The sequence below is a fragment of the Lynx canadensis genome, chromosome D2 (assembly GCF_007474595.2).
Source record: "Lynx canadensis isolate LIC74 chromosome D2, mLynCan4.pri.v2, whole genome shotgun sequence".
Classification (NCBI taxonomy): domain Eukaryota; kingdom Metazoa; phylum Chordata; class Mammalia; order Carnivora; family Felidae; genus Lynx; species Lynx canadensis.
This window is the reverse complement of record NC_044313.2, coordinates 73,789,857-73,803,968: the sequence shown is the minus strand read 5'-3', so window position 1 is coordinate 73,803,968 and position 14,112 is coordinate 73,789,857. Positions and strand designations below refer to the sequence as shown.

The 14,112-nt window shown below is 41.6% G+C and overlaps 1 non-coding gene across 1 annotated transcript; it reads left to right on the top strand.

Moving 5' to 3' along the window:
* Positions 1-2,689: 2,689 nt before the first annotated feature.
* LOC115527853 lies at positions 2,690-2,813 on the top strand. Its single transcript, XR_003973080.1, has one exon. It is a non-coding gene; the product is annotated as a small nucleolar RNA SNORA64/SNORA10 family (small nucleolar RNA).
* Positions 2,814-14,112: the final 11,299 nt, after the last annotated feature.

The following is a 14,112-nucleotide window of genomic DNA, read 5'->3' as shown; positions in this document are numbered from 1 at the left end:
GAAGGCGTCTCATCTCCAAGCTTCATAGACACTGTTGACAGCTTTATTGTTAAAGCTGACAAAGATCCTTCAAAGTCTGATGTGTTTCTGCTTCCTTGCCATGGGAATGTTGCTATGAACATTTGTGTACGAGGTTTTGCATGGATATTTTTTTTTGCATTTCCCTTGGGGTAGTGGATTGAGTGTGTCCTCAAAAAATTCATGCAGAAGGGAGTGGGGATGTTACTGTCTGGCCCATCCTCTCTAGAGTCTTGCTCATCCCCAGGAACGTTACCCACAATCATGGGAACTTCTGGTTTTCGCTCCCTTCCCAGAATCTCTCTTCTTTTCTCTTTGCCCTGAAAGTCACTGCTCCTTTTTTCTGTACCCTTCTTCCCGGACACCTAGACTGACCTCATCAATAGGCTCAGGTTTCAGGAAAATTAATTCAGAAAAGGAAGTATCTTGCAAGAAATTTCTTTTAGTCCTAGAATCATAATACTTCCCGGAGGTGAAAAAGCGCAAAATGGCATGGGTACCTTTTTGGAAGTAAGGATGGAAAAAATAGAGGTGGAAGAACACAAGTATCTCAAAAAAAGTATTTTGTTAATATCTGTATCTGTAAATATCTATATCTACATCTATATGTCCTTATAATATATAGTTTTGCTCCACTCAATCACAGAATGTGATTTAATCAACTTTTTTCTATTATAAATGCTGCTGCAATAAATATACTTTTATAGGGGTGCCTAGGTGGCTCAGTTGGTTAAGTGACCGACTTTGGCTCAGGTCATGATATCACAGTTCATGGGTTCAAGCCCTGCATCGGGCTCTGTGGTGACAGCTTGGAGCCTGGAGCCTACTTTGGATTGTGTGCCTCCCTTCTCTCTCTGCCCCTCCCCTGCTTGTACTCCGTCTCTCTCTCTCAAAACTAAAGAAAAACATTAAAAAAAAAAAATATATATATATATATATATATATATATATTTTTGTATACATTTTGTACATCTGAGGGAGTATATCTTAAGCATATAGTCCCTTCTCAAAATGTAAAACAAGGTCAAAATATGAGTTAGCAATGCCACTTCTAGGATTTACCTGTCACTGTTGGCTTGAGCTGCTATAACAAAATACCACAAACTGAGTGGCTTAAACAACAGAAGTTTATTTTCTCACAGTTCTGAAGGCTCAAGTCCAAGGTTAAGGTGCCAGCCAGTTTGATTCCTGGTGAGAACCTCTCTCCTGGCTTGCAGATGGCTGTCTTCTCACTGTGTCCTCACATGACATAAAGAGAAAAAATAGTTCTCTCTGTCTCTTCTTATAAGGACACTAATCCTGTTGGATCAGGTCCCCACCCTTATGACCTCATTCAAGTTAATTACTTCCATAAAGACCCTATCTCCAAATACAAAATAATGGAGGTTGAGGCTTCAAAATAGGAGTTTTGGGGGAACATTATCCAAAAGAAATGAAAAAATACACCCACACAAAAACTTATATGCAAATGTTCCTAGCAACATTACTCATAAGAGCCAAAAAGTAGGAACTACCCAAATGCCCATCAATTGACAAGCGGATAAACAACATGTGGTATATCTATATGATAGACTGTTATTCAGACTTACAAAGAAATGAAATTGTGATACGACACGGATGAACCTTGAAAACACCATGTTAAGTGAACAAAGCCAGTCACAAGAACTATGTAATATATTGTATGATTCCACTTATATGAAATGTCCAGGATAGGTGAATCTACAGACAGAAGACAGATTTATGGCTGGCCAGGGTGGGGGCTAGGAAGTGAAGTGGACGGAAAATGAAGAGTGAATCGTAACACGGATGGGGTTTCTTTTAGGGAAGCAAAAATGTTCTAAAATTAGATTGTGGTGATGGTTACATAACTCCATGAATATAATAAGACCCACTGAATTGTATGGTGTGTGAATCAAAAAAGCAGTTTCAAAAGATACATATATTCCTAAAAGTGGAGTGTCCAGGGATCAGTGCAGAACCCACTATGCCTAGGTGAGCTCATTCAGTCCCACGGCTCTATACATCATCTGCATGTCAGTGACACAATTCCAACTTCCTGCCTTGCTTGATCTCTCCTGTGAACTCTCTCTTGCCTTGTGCATGCAAATGCCTTCTTGACTTCTCTTCTAGGATAGCTCATAGGCATCTCTAATTTTCCCCCCAAAATGCTGTTCCTCCTCTGTCTTCCTAAATCCAAGTTATGGTACCGCTATCTACTCAGTTTCTTTAAAAATCCAGTGATCATCCTTGATTCCTCTTTTCATTAACTCTACATGCTGTCCGCCAGTAATTCCTGTTAATTCCACTTAAACTAACCCCAGCTTGACCTCTTTGCACTGTGTGCCCTGCTCCCACCCTTGTTTTAGCTACCATTGTCTCTCATGGGATACTCTGACACTGTTCTCAGGGGTCTCCTTATGTCCTCTCATAGACATCTATAAATTCATCATCTACTCAGATGCCAGAATGGTCTTTTATAAATGTAAATTAAATATAGTTCCTCCCTTTCTTGAAACCCTCTATTGGCTGCCCAGTTGCATTTAGATGAAAAGCTAACATCCTGAGGCACCTGGCTGCCTCAGTCGGTAGAGCATGTGTGCGACTCTTGATCCCGGGGTTGTAAGTTCAAGCCCCATGTCGGGTGTAGAGATCACTTAAAAATAAAATCTTACCTCTCTCGACTCCACTTCATCATACTCAGTGTGTGGTTGGTGTATTTTCAGAGAGAGAGGCAGGCCCTCCTAATGCACTTCAGACCAGCCCGAGTGGCCTCTGTTCCTAGGATTACAACAGCTTCTATATGCATCAGGAGCGTTGTGTCAGATGAATCCACCACCCCCCTCCTGCTGTTTTCCCTTTTCCAGCCAAGGCCTCTTTTGATGGCATGTCCAAGACCTACAGCTATCTCACCCCTGGCCTCTGGAAAGAAACTGTGTTCTTCAAGTCTCCCTATCAGGAATTCAATGACCATCTTGTAAAGACCCACACCAGAGTCTGTGTGTGGAGGACCCAGGCTCCAGCTATGGCCACCACATAGTTCTATACTAGACAAATGCAGTGAGGGGCACCTGAGTTGCTCAGTTGGTAGGCATCTGACTTTGGCTCAGGTCATGATCTCACAGTTTGTGGGTTTGAGCCCCGCGTCAGGCTCTGTGCTGACAGCTCAGAGCCTGGAGCCTGCTTCGGATTCTATGTCTCCCTCTCTGTCTGGCCCACCCCTGCTTGTACTCGTACATGCTCTCTCTCTCAAAAATAAATAAACATTAAAAAAAAAAGGTGAATTAAAGCTCGTTAAAAAAATAATAAAATAAAATAAAATCTTAAAGAAAAAAGCTAAAACCCTTACTCTGGTTTACAAAGTCCTTCGTGATCTGGCTCCTGCATTATCTTGTACATATTGGCAAAGCTCTTTCTCACCTTAAGACCTTTGTACTCCTTTTGCTTCGATTGCTCTGCACCAGGATTATAGTATGGCTAATTTCTTGTCATTCAGAACTCAGCTTAAATGCTACTTCCTCAGAGAGGTCTTCCCCAAACACCTAATGTAAGTAGCCAGCTTTTAAAAATTATTTTATTGCTAATATTTCTTGTTTATTGGTGCTTTCATGACTTGTAAGATTTTTAATATTTGAATAGATAATACATTCACATGCTTTCAAAAGTCAAAAGTCATACATGGGTGTACAGTGAAAAGTCTCTCTTGTTACTCCTATTTCCCAGTTTCTGTTCCTCACTTCCACTCTTGGGATAATTTAGTAAATATTTTTCTTTTATGCCATGCTTTTTCACACAATGGCAATTTCTTGTACAATCTCTTAAGCTACGTGGTGTCTTGTTTTTCTCTTTCTATAGCTTGAATATCAGCTTACCTTAAGAACAAAGGGAGGGGTGCCTGAGTGGCTCCATCGGTTAAGCATGGGACTCTTGGTTTTGGCTCAGGTCACCATCTCACAGTTCGTGAGTTCGAGCCCCACGTGGGGCTCTGCATTGATGGCACAGAGCCTGCGTGGGATTCTGTCTCCCTATCTCTCTGCCTTTCCCCTGCTCACTCTTTCTCGAAAATAAATAAATAAACATAAAAAAAAAAAAGAACAAAGGGAATTGCTTGAAGGAAGCACTAGGTTGAGGTTTAGGTTCTGGACAAATAACCAAGATAGAAGAAGAACCAGAAAAGAACTGCAATGGCAAGTACTGTTTAGTCATTTGGTCAGAGTCTGCTGCCAGATGAGTGTATTCCAACAGTTTTTTCCACTCAAGAATCCCCCTGGAGACAGAATCCAACTGGCCAGGAGTAGGTCATGCATTACCCTTTGGCCGTAGCAGGACAGTAAGAGGAAGGACATAGCAGCCCCCTGGGACCCTTTGGCTTCTGTACTGGAAGGCAGGACGCTTTGGCTATATCCAACTGTGGAGCAGTAGTTTGCCAAAAGGAAACAAACACGATGAGGAAGAATTAGGGTGGGAGAGGGTTGCCGTGGCCGTGTGCAACTGCCACAGCTTTATCCCTGTGTCTAACTCCCTCCTCGGAGGCACTGCTGGCAGGACCTCCACTGGCTTTGCCCAGCATTCAGGGAGACCAACAAACAGGTGTTTGTCAGCTGTAACCATCAAAGCACAGACAGTGGCCAGTGGCTTCACGTTACCTGTAGAAAATACGATCAAGGAAGGAGGTGGCTTTCCCAGAAAAGTTCTGGGAGTGCCAGAAGTGAGGACTTGTAAGTTATGCACAATATACATTTAAATAAATGGATTGAGGGGTACCCAGGTCGCTCAGTCGGTTGGGCTCCTGACTCTTGATCTCAGCTCAGGTTTTTTGTTTTTTTATGTTTGTTTGTTTGTTTTTTTTTTTAATTTATTTTTGAGAGAGACAGCGTGAGTGGGATAGGGGTAGAGAGAGAGGGGAACAGGATCTGTGCTGACAGCGGTGAGCCTGATGTGGGGCTTGAACTCATGAACCCTGAGATCATGACCTGAGCTGAAGTTGGATGCTCAACCAACTGAGCCACCCAAACACCGCTCAGCTCAGGTCTTGATCTCAGGGTAGTGAGTTCAAGCCCTATGTTGGGCTCCCTGCTGGGGCTTGACACCTACTTAAAAATAAATCAATGGGACGCCTGGGTGGCTCAGTCAGTTAAGCCTCCAACGTTGGCTCAGGTCATGATCTCACAATTCATGAGTTCGAGCCCTGCTGTCAGTGCAGAGCCCCCTTTGGATCCTCTGTTACCCCCCCGCCCCCCTCTGCCCCCTTCCCCACTCACTAGTGTGTGTGCTGTCTCTCAAAAAAACAAAACAAAAAACCCCCAAATAAATAAATGATTGAATTCCAAAAACAACAATAAAGGCCTCCCCTATAGCTAGTTTATGCTTTGTTTTACATATGTAACACTATAACAAAAGTAACCTAGGTCAACAGTAGAGGCCCAGGATAATTGTTTTTCTTTTATTTAGTTAGTTTTTTGTTTGTTTTTCATTGGTTTGCCTTTTGTTTTTGTTTTTCTTTTAAAGGAGATGGTACATTATTCAAGTTGGAGAAACACTGTCATAAATTCCTACTAAAGAAATGTTTTCCAGTTGGCTTACAATGCAGTCAGCCCCTTACTATCAGTGAGCAACAGGTAGGCTGAGAATAACAGAGACCCTTTATTGAGTTAGTCCTATGCCTTTTAATGGCTACTTATTACCTTAGTTACCTAAAGACCACATTTAAGCTTTACTTTGTAAGGTCTCTACTAAATACTTAGCCCATTCTCTTACTTGTTTTCTATCTGGGTGGAGGGAGTAGTTTATTTCTTCATGTTACATCATTACTATTATTATTTATCAGAAAGGCATTTTGACTTGAAAAAAAGTTTTTGGCAGGGGAATACAACTTTAAGTTGGAATTTGGACATAGAACAAATTTAATGGGTGGCAGAGGAACATTTCAGATACAAGCATATGAGTACAGGCTTCAGAGTGGGAATGTGGGGGCGCCTGGGTGGCTCAGTCCGTTAAGTGTGACTCTTGACTTGGCTCAGGTCATGATCTCACAGTCTGTGTGTTCTAGCCCCACATTGATCTCTCTGCTGTCAGTGTGGGGCTTGCCTCAGATCCTTGGCCTCCCTCTCTCTCTGCCCCTCTCCCGCTTGTGTGCTCTCTCTCAAAAATAAACACTAAAAAAATTATAAAGTGGATGTGTATAATGTTTGTAGGTGGGGGAGGACAAAATTGACGGGCTCAGGTTAAGTAAAGGCATAGTGGGAGATAAGTCCAGAAACTGATTATAGAGAGCTTTGACTGTGAAGCTGAAATGTTTGACCTATATGGATATGAGTTTTGGGGCACCTGGGTGGCTCATTTGGTTAAGCGTCCCACTCTTGGATTTGGTTCAGGTCATGATCCCAGGGTTGAGGGATCAAGCCCCCCACCTTGGGCTCCACACTGAGCGTGGACCCCACTTAATATTCTCTCTCTCTCTGCCCTTTCCTCCCCTCCCCTGCTGGTGCACACACTCTCTTTCTCTCCCTCTCAAATAAAAAAAAGGATATTATTTTTGAACAGAGACATAAAATGAAAGCAAATGATTAAGATTAATTTGGCAGTTGTGTGCAGCATGAGCTATAAGAGAGGGATTCCAAGAACACAAGTTAGGTGACATGAATTGTGCATATATATATTCCAAGCCAGGAGGAAATTATTGGTTTGATTTTTCATTTGTTGTAGCAGTCACGTAGCTCATTGTTACCCCTGTTGGAGCCATGATATAACACAGTAAATGGCAATAAATTCTTTCAACAACTTCCTCATTAAATTCATAGGCATATGTGACTTGTGGTCTCAATGAATTGAGAATTTCTTTTCTAAATTTTTTTTAATGTTTTATTCATTTTTGAGAGACAAAGAGAGATAGAGTGCAAGTGGGAGAGGGGCAGAGAGAGAGGGAGCCACAGAATCTGAAGCAGGCTTCAGGCTCTGAGCTGTCAGCACAGAGCCTGACACGGGGCTTGAACCCACAAACCGCGAGATCATGACCTGAGCCGAGATCATGACCTGAGCCGAAGTCGGCCACTTAACTGACTGAGCCACCCAGGCACACCTAAATTGAGAATTTCTTAGTATTAGTGACGTTCTTTATGGTGCTGAATCCTCTCGGTTTCCTCTGAACTATTGACAATTATATTCCATTTTTTTCTAAGCCTTCTAAAACTGTCTAAATTGTATATATTTTATATATTTAGTGCTAAGTCACTTAGCAAATGCTATTCTTTAATTTTTGTTCATCTTCAGTCCAGAACTTTACAAACTTCAATTGGCCAAGCTTAGGATTCAATAAATTAAAAAAAAAAATAAATTACACATTCAATTATTTTTTATTTTTTTAACTTTTTTTTTTAAAATGTTTATCTTTGAGAGAGAGACAGAACATGAGCAGGGGAGGGGCAGTGAGAGATCGAGACACAGAATCTGAAACAGGCTGCAGGCTCTGAGCTGTCAGCACAGAGCCTGATGAGGGGCTTGAACTCATGAACCATGAGATCGTGATCTGAGCCAAAGTCGGACACTTAACCAACTGAGCCACCCAGGTCCCCCTACACATTCAATTCTATTATCAAAGCACAAATACATTTTCATAAAACTTATTGGAAAATCTATGAGTTTATCTCTTGGAATTACTACTTTGTTTCAAAGAACATATGATTATTTCTTTAAATGACCTGCTTTATTTTCAGTTTCCTTTACCTAGTCTTATATGTTCAATTCTCTATAGTTGCCTTAATCTGTCAGGTTTTTAAAAAAATTAAAAAAAAAATTTTTTAATGGGTGCCTGCTCCTTCCCTGTTTGCACTCTGTCTCTCAAAAATACATAAACATTAAAAAAAATTTTTTTTAGGGGCACCTGAGTGGCTCAGTCAGTTGGGTATTGTACTTTGGTTCAGGTCATGATCTCGTGGCTCATGGGTTCAAGCTCCACATTGGGCTCCATGCTAACAGCACAGAGCCTGCTTTAGATCCTCTGTCCCCCGTCTCTCTCTGACCCTCCCTGCTTGTTCTCTCTCTCAATAAAGAAGTAAACTTAAAAAAAATGAATTTTTAATGTTTATTTTTGAAAGAGCGAGACAGAGAGTCAGAGAGAGAGGGAGACACAGAATCCGAAGCAGGCTTCAGGCTCCATGCTGTCAGCACAGAGCCTGCTGCGTAGCTCGGACCCACAAATTGGCAAGATCATAACTTGAGCTGAAGTCAGATGCTTAACTGACTGATCCACCCAAGCACCCCTAATTTTTAATAAAAAAAAATCTCTATGTCCAACATGGGGCTTGGACTCCTAACCCCAAGATCAAGAGTCACGTGTTCTACAAACTGAGCCAGCCAGGCACCCAAATCTGTCAGCTTTAATAAATCATTTCTTTCTTATACAGTGTTGACATCAGAGTATCATTTATTACAACTAAATCTCTTTAAAGTTTTTACTTTTCAAGTGTGTAACTATTCGCATTTTATAACTTCTAGGGGTCAGTGGGTTAAGCGTCTGACTTTGGCTTGGGTCATGATCTCGTAGTTTGTAGGTTCGAGCCCCACATCAGGCTCTGTGATGACCATGCAGAGCCTGCTTGGGAGTCTCTCTCTCTCTCCCACAGTCCCCACTTGCTCACTTGTGTGCCCCCCCCCCCCCAAAATAAATACCTAAACTTTAAATGCAATTTCTGGTAAGTGACCTTACAAGTTTCAGAAAGATTTACAAATTACTTTTGCAGCTCATCATTAGTACTACCTCGCCCACTGAGGTCCAGATATCTGCCATTATTCATTAAACCAATTCTCAGATAATCAGATGTTTTTCTTTCTCTATATACGGTCACAAGTGTAATTCAAGGATAATCAATTGGTCATTCTCCTAATGCATACAGTGTTTTATAAAGAATGCACATAATACAGCAGCTAGTGCTACAGATGTTTCCCAGACATCTCTAGGAAAACATGCTCATTGATCAATGGTCACAAAACATTCTACAGAATTAACTTGAACTAATGGGTTAACATAGAAATTTTACTAATATTATTGCTTATTGTGCTGTTAATATTTTTTTACCAGCCAGTACACAGTAAAAACATGCCATTATCACTTGTTAAGGTCCGGTATATTCAACCACATTAAATGTGAGGTTGCATTACTGTAAGGTTAATGGAATAACCAGAGAAAGTCTGCAGTTAGCCAACTGGAGATGGTGGGGGTTTAAGGAGCCAAATGCCAATTGGGTTATATCTGAATTCACATTATTGTGGGGTCCATTGTGATGAGTCCTTTTGTGTATTCTTACCACCAAATATCAGCCCTATATGTATGGCAATAAAGCCTGTTCTAATGACAGGGAGAATGCAAAGTACGGGTCAGATAAGAGACCTCTTAAAGGACAAATCTGTTGGACTTGGGAGGACTGGAGAGACAGAGGAGACGTGGGCAAATCAATCAAAAACACACTCCTGGTTCACTTGAAGAATAAAGATTGTGACAGAAAAGGCAGGGAGAGAAGTGGTTCCATTCCATTGTTTGAATTGGTAGAGGGATAGGAAGGGATGTATAAGTTGGTTTTAATTACATTATTTCAAGGTGACAACACAAAACTCAAGTGAATAGGCAGTTACAGGACCTGAATTTGAGGTCAGGCTTTGGATGAAATGGTAATCATGGACAAAACAGTGAGCAGTCTAAGAATCCTCTCAGAAGTGAACAGAACATTGAATAAGAGTCATTAGAGAAAGAATTCGAGGTAGAACCGCATTAACATAAATGCTAACATTTGAGGCTTATATCTTTTCAAATGAATACGTTATTTTTTTTATTTTTTATTTTTTCAACGTTTATTTTTTTGGGGACAGAGACAGACAGAGCATGAATGGGGGAGGGGCAGAGAGAGAGGGAGACACAGAATCGGAAACAGGCTCCAGGCTCTGAGCCATCAGCCCAGAGCCTGACGCAGGGCTCGAACTCACGGACCGCGAGATCGTGACCTGGCTGAAGTCGGACGCTTAACCGACTGCGCCACCCAGGCGCCCCAACGTTATTTTTTTTTAAGTTTATTTATTTTGAGCTGGGGAGGAGCAGAGAGAGAGAGAGAGAGAGAGAGAGAGAGAAGGAAAGAGAGAGAGAGGGAGGGAGGGAGGGAGAGAGAGAGAGAGAGAGAGAGAGAGAGAGGGAGAGAGAGAGAGAGGGAGGGAGAGGGAATCCCAAGCAGGCTCCATATCAGTGCAGAGTCTGATGCTGGGCTCGAACTCAGGAACTGTGAGATCATGACCTGGGCTGAAGTCAAGAGTCAGATGCTTCACTGAGCCACCTAGGCTCCCCACTCACATGTTATTTTAATGGAACCCTTGAGAGGTGGGGGGTTAGTTTCAAGTATATTTATTCATTCATAAATATTTATTAAGTGCAGGGCACCTGAGTGGCTCAGTCAGTTAAGTGTCTGACTCTTGATTTTGGCTCAGGTCATGATCTCACAGTTCATAAGTTTGAGCCCCACACTGGGCGCTGACAGTGCAGAGTCTGCTTGGAATTCTCCCTCCCTCTCTCTCTGCCCTTCCCCTACTCGCTCGCACTTTCAATCAAAATAAATATTTAAAAAATATCAAGTGTTTCTGGGAATACAGGGGTGAATATGTCACAGTCCTTGCCCTTAATGAGTTTCCAATCCAATGGGAGAGGCAGATAAGTAAACAATTACACCCCCCCCACCCCGTGCCACCCATTACAGCAGTAACAATGCTGTTTAATAGTTGGCTATTTACTTGCTAGCCTCCATCACAGAAAAATCACAGGGTTATGAAATGGTGTCTTTATCACTCTTATATCTCCAAAACCTAGCAAAGGATCTAGCACATAAGCATTCAGGAAATATTTCTAAATGAATTAAATGAAAATAGATGATGTCAGCAACAATGAGCAGTATTTTATGGCAGAGTAAACTGTTAGGAAATATGGTTATGGTGGGTTGGAGATAAAATTTTGGGAAGTCTTATGTATTATACCAAGGAATTTATAGGTGATGGTACTAAGGATTCAAAGAGAATATAAGCATGGCGATGACCATCACATTTATGCTTTAGAAAGACAACTCTGGTTGGAGTGTATATTATTACAATACACGAGTGGTTTCCAAACCTTTAAATGCATATAAATGTGCATACAGAATGAGAGGCCAGTGGGATGCCTGGGTGGCTCAGTCAGTTAAGCGACCGACTTCAGCTCAGGTCATGATCTCGTGGTTCCTGTGTTTGAGCCCCGCGTTAGACTCTGTGCTGACAGCTCAGAGCCTGGACCCTGTTTCAGATTCTGTTTCTCCCTCACTCTCTGCCCCTCCCCCACTCATGCTCTCTCTCCTTCAAAAATAAATAAACATTAAAAAAAATTAAAAAAGGAAAAAAAAAAGAAAGAATGAGAGGCCAGCTGCCCAGAACAATGTACTTTGACCTATACTCAAGGGTCTGGCTCTGCTCAGCAAGTGCTTGAAGAAAAAAAACAAATCATCTGGTACCTGATAGGTACTTCATATATGTACATTTCCTTCCCCTTTTCCTTCTTCTCAACACACAGATTAAGAAAGAGCCAATGGGTGGGGCACCTGGGTGGCTCAGTCGGTTGGGCATCCAACTTTGGCTCAGGGCATGATCTCGAGGTTCATGAGTGCAAGTCCCTGCATTGGGCTCAGTGGGACTCTGCTTGGAATTCTCTCCCTCCCTGTCTCTCTGCCCCTTCCCCCCCTTGCTCGCTCTCTCAAAATACGTGAATAAACATTAAAAAAAAAAAAAAGAGCTAATGGATAAACTTGAGGCTGAATCTTAAGGCAGAGGATTGAATAAGGCCCTCAAGAGGCAGAAAGGGAGGGAATCAAGAACAGGACAGCTTGCTTGGCCTATGTCATGAGTACAAACAACTTTCCTTGAGATGAAAGGAAGACAATTTGAGACAGACTTAAGAAGTAGAGAGGAGGAAAGTTAGGAGAACTTACATTAACTGGGAAGAGTGGAGAAGAAGCAGGGGACATTAGATTGACCAATGTGAAATCTCCATCAGGAATAGATAAAAAAAATAAATAAAAGGGCTTATGGAGGCTGTTAACATGTTAATTTGCAATGGCTACAAGGGCAGTTCTGAAAACACTCCCCAGCAGTGCTCAGCAATATGGGGGGAGCAAAGTGTGCAGGTGTTGGATGCTTCTAGAATTGGGAACTGGCAGGATGAGAAGGGCCTAAGGAAAGGACCCTGATCTGAGAAATTCTTGAAAGGCTGCCTAAAGTAAATAAATACAGGGCATAGGTCAGGAAGGAAAGGAAGTCAAATTAGAAGTTGACACAGTGGGGGTGCCTGGGTGGCTCAGTCAGTTAAGCATCTGACTTTGCCTCAGGTTACCATCTTACAGTTCGTGAGCTCGAACCCTGTTCAAACTCTGATCAGTGAGGAGCCTGCTTCGAACTCTTCCTTTCTCTCTCTGCCCCTCCCGCTCATGCTTGCTTACTCTCTCAGAAATAAACATTTAATAAAAGGTAAAATAGGGGCGCCTGGGTGGCTCAGTCAGTTAAGCATCTGACTTTGGCTTAGGTCATGCTCACGGTTCCCGAGTTTGAGCCCTGTGTTGGGCTCTGTGCTGACAGGTCAGAGCCTGGAGCCTACTTACAATTCTGTGTCTCCCTCTCTCTCTCAAAAATAAACATTATAAAAAAATAAAATAATTTGAAATCTTCCATTTTAATTGATATAAGGAAACCTCAAAATCATGGGTATTTATGCTACATTATGGAAACCTGAACTGTTTATGAATTCATTACATAAAAGAAAATTTTAATGATTATTCAAAAAGATCTAATGCTAACTATATAGACAAAATAGGGGCACCTGGGTGGCTCAGTTAAGCATTGGACTCAGGTCATGATGTCCCAGTTTGTAAGTTCGAGCCCCGCGTCCGGCTCTGTGCTGACAGCTCAAAGCCTGGAGCCTGCTTCAGATTCTGTGTCTCCCTCTCTCTCTGTTCCTCCCCGCAACTCATGCTCTGTCTCTATCTCTCAAAGATAAATGAACATTAAAAAACAAAAAAGAAGTATTGTTAAAAAAAACTATATAGACAAAATATTTACCTTTAAGATGAAGACTGCCTAAGTAGATTATTCCTTACTTAATCAAATTACTTTTGGCCTGGTGCTATTCATGATTCTTTTGTCATTTGTATCAGGCCTTCGTCAATGACAGAAATGCTTGACATGAAATTGGGATCTTACAAAAAGAAATCATTTTATCTATTAAGTAACCAAAAATCTATTCTTTTCACTTGAACTATAATCACAGTTGTCAATACAGAAAACACTGTAAGAGTAGTTTAAATCTAATAAAATGTATTATCTACTTAGGTTTAAACTACAATATTTTTTTTTCTGCAAAAGGAAAGTCTTAGAACCCAAGTAAACTGGATTTTGTCATTTAGAAGACATGTATTTTAAAACATTTTCACATTTTCTAGTCTATGAAGGTTCAAAAAATAAAATTTTTTGCTTGCCAAAACCAAAAGAATGAAGGCTAATTATGTTGCTATAAATCACTTTCAGCAAGATGTTAAATCCATCAGCTCTCTATTCCACTGTGTCAACCTTAAAAAAAAAATTTAATGTTTATTTGAGAGAGAGAGAGAGAGAGAGACAGAGAGAGAGTAGGGGAGGAACAGAGAGAGTCACAGAATCTGAAGCAGGCTCCAGGCTCTCAGCTAGCTGTCAGCACAGAGCCTGACGCGGGACTCGAACCCATGAGCAGTGAGATCACAACCAGAGCTGAAGTTAGACACTTACTGATTGAACCAGCCAAGTGCCCCTAATTTATTTGAGACAGAGAGAGAGAGAGAGCGCGCGCAAGTGAGTGAGGGGCAGAGAAGGAGAGGGAGAGAGAATCCCATGCAGGCTTCACACTGTCTGCATGGAGCCTGAAGCAGGGCTTGAACTCACAAAATGAAAGATCATAACCTGAGCCGAAGTTGGACACTTAATGGACTGAGGCACCCAGGGTGCCCCAGATCCAAATTATTTTAAAAGTTAGTAAAGATAGTACCCAGCTTTTCAAAGATTTAGATTGAGTGC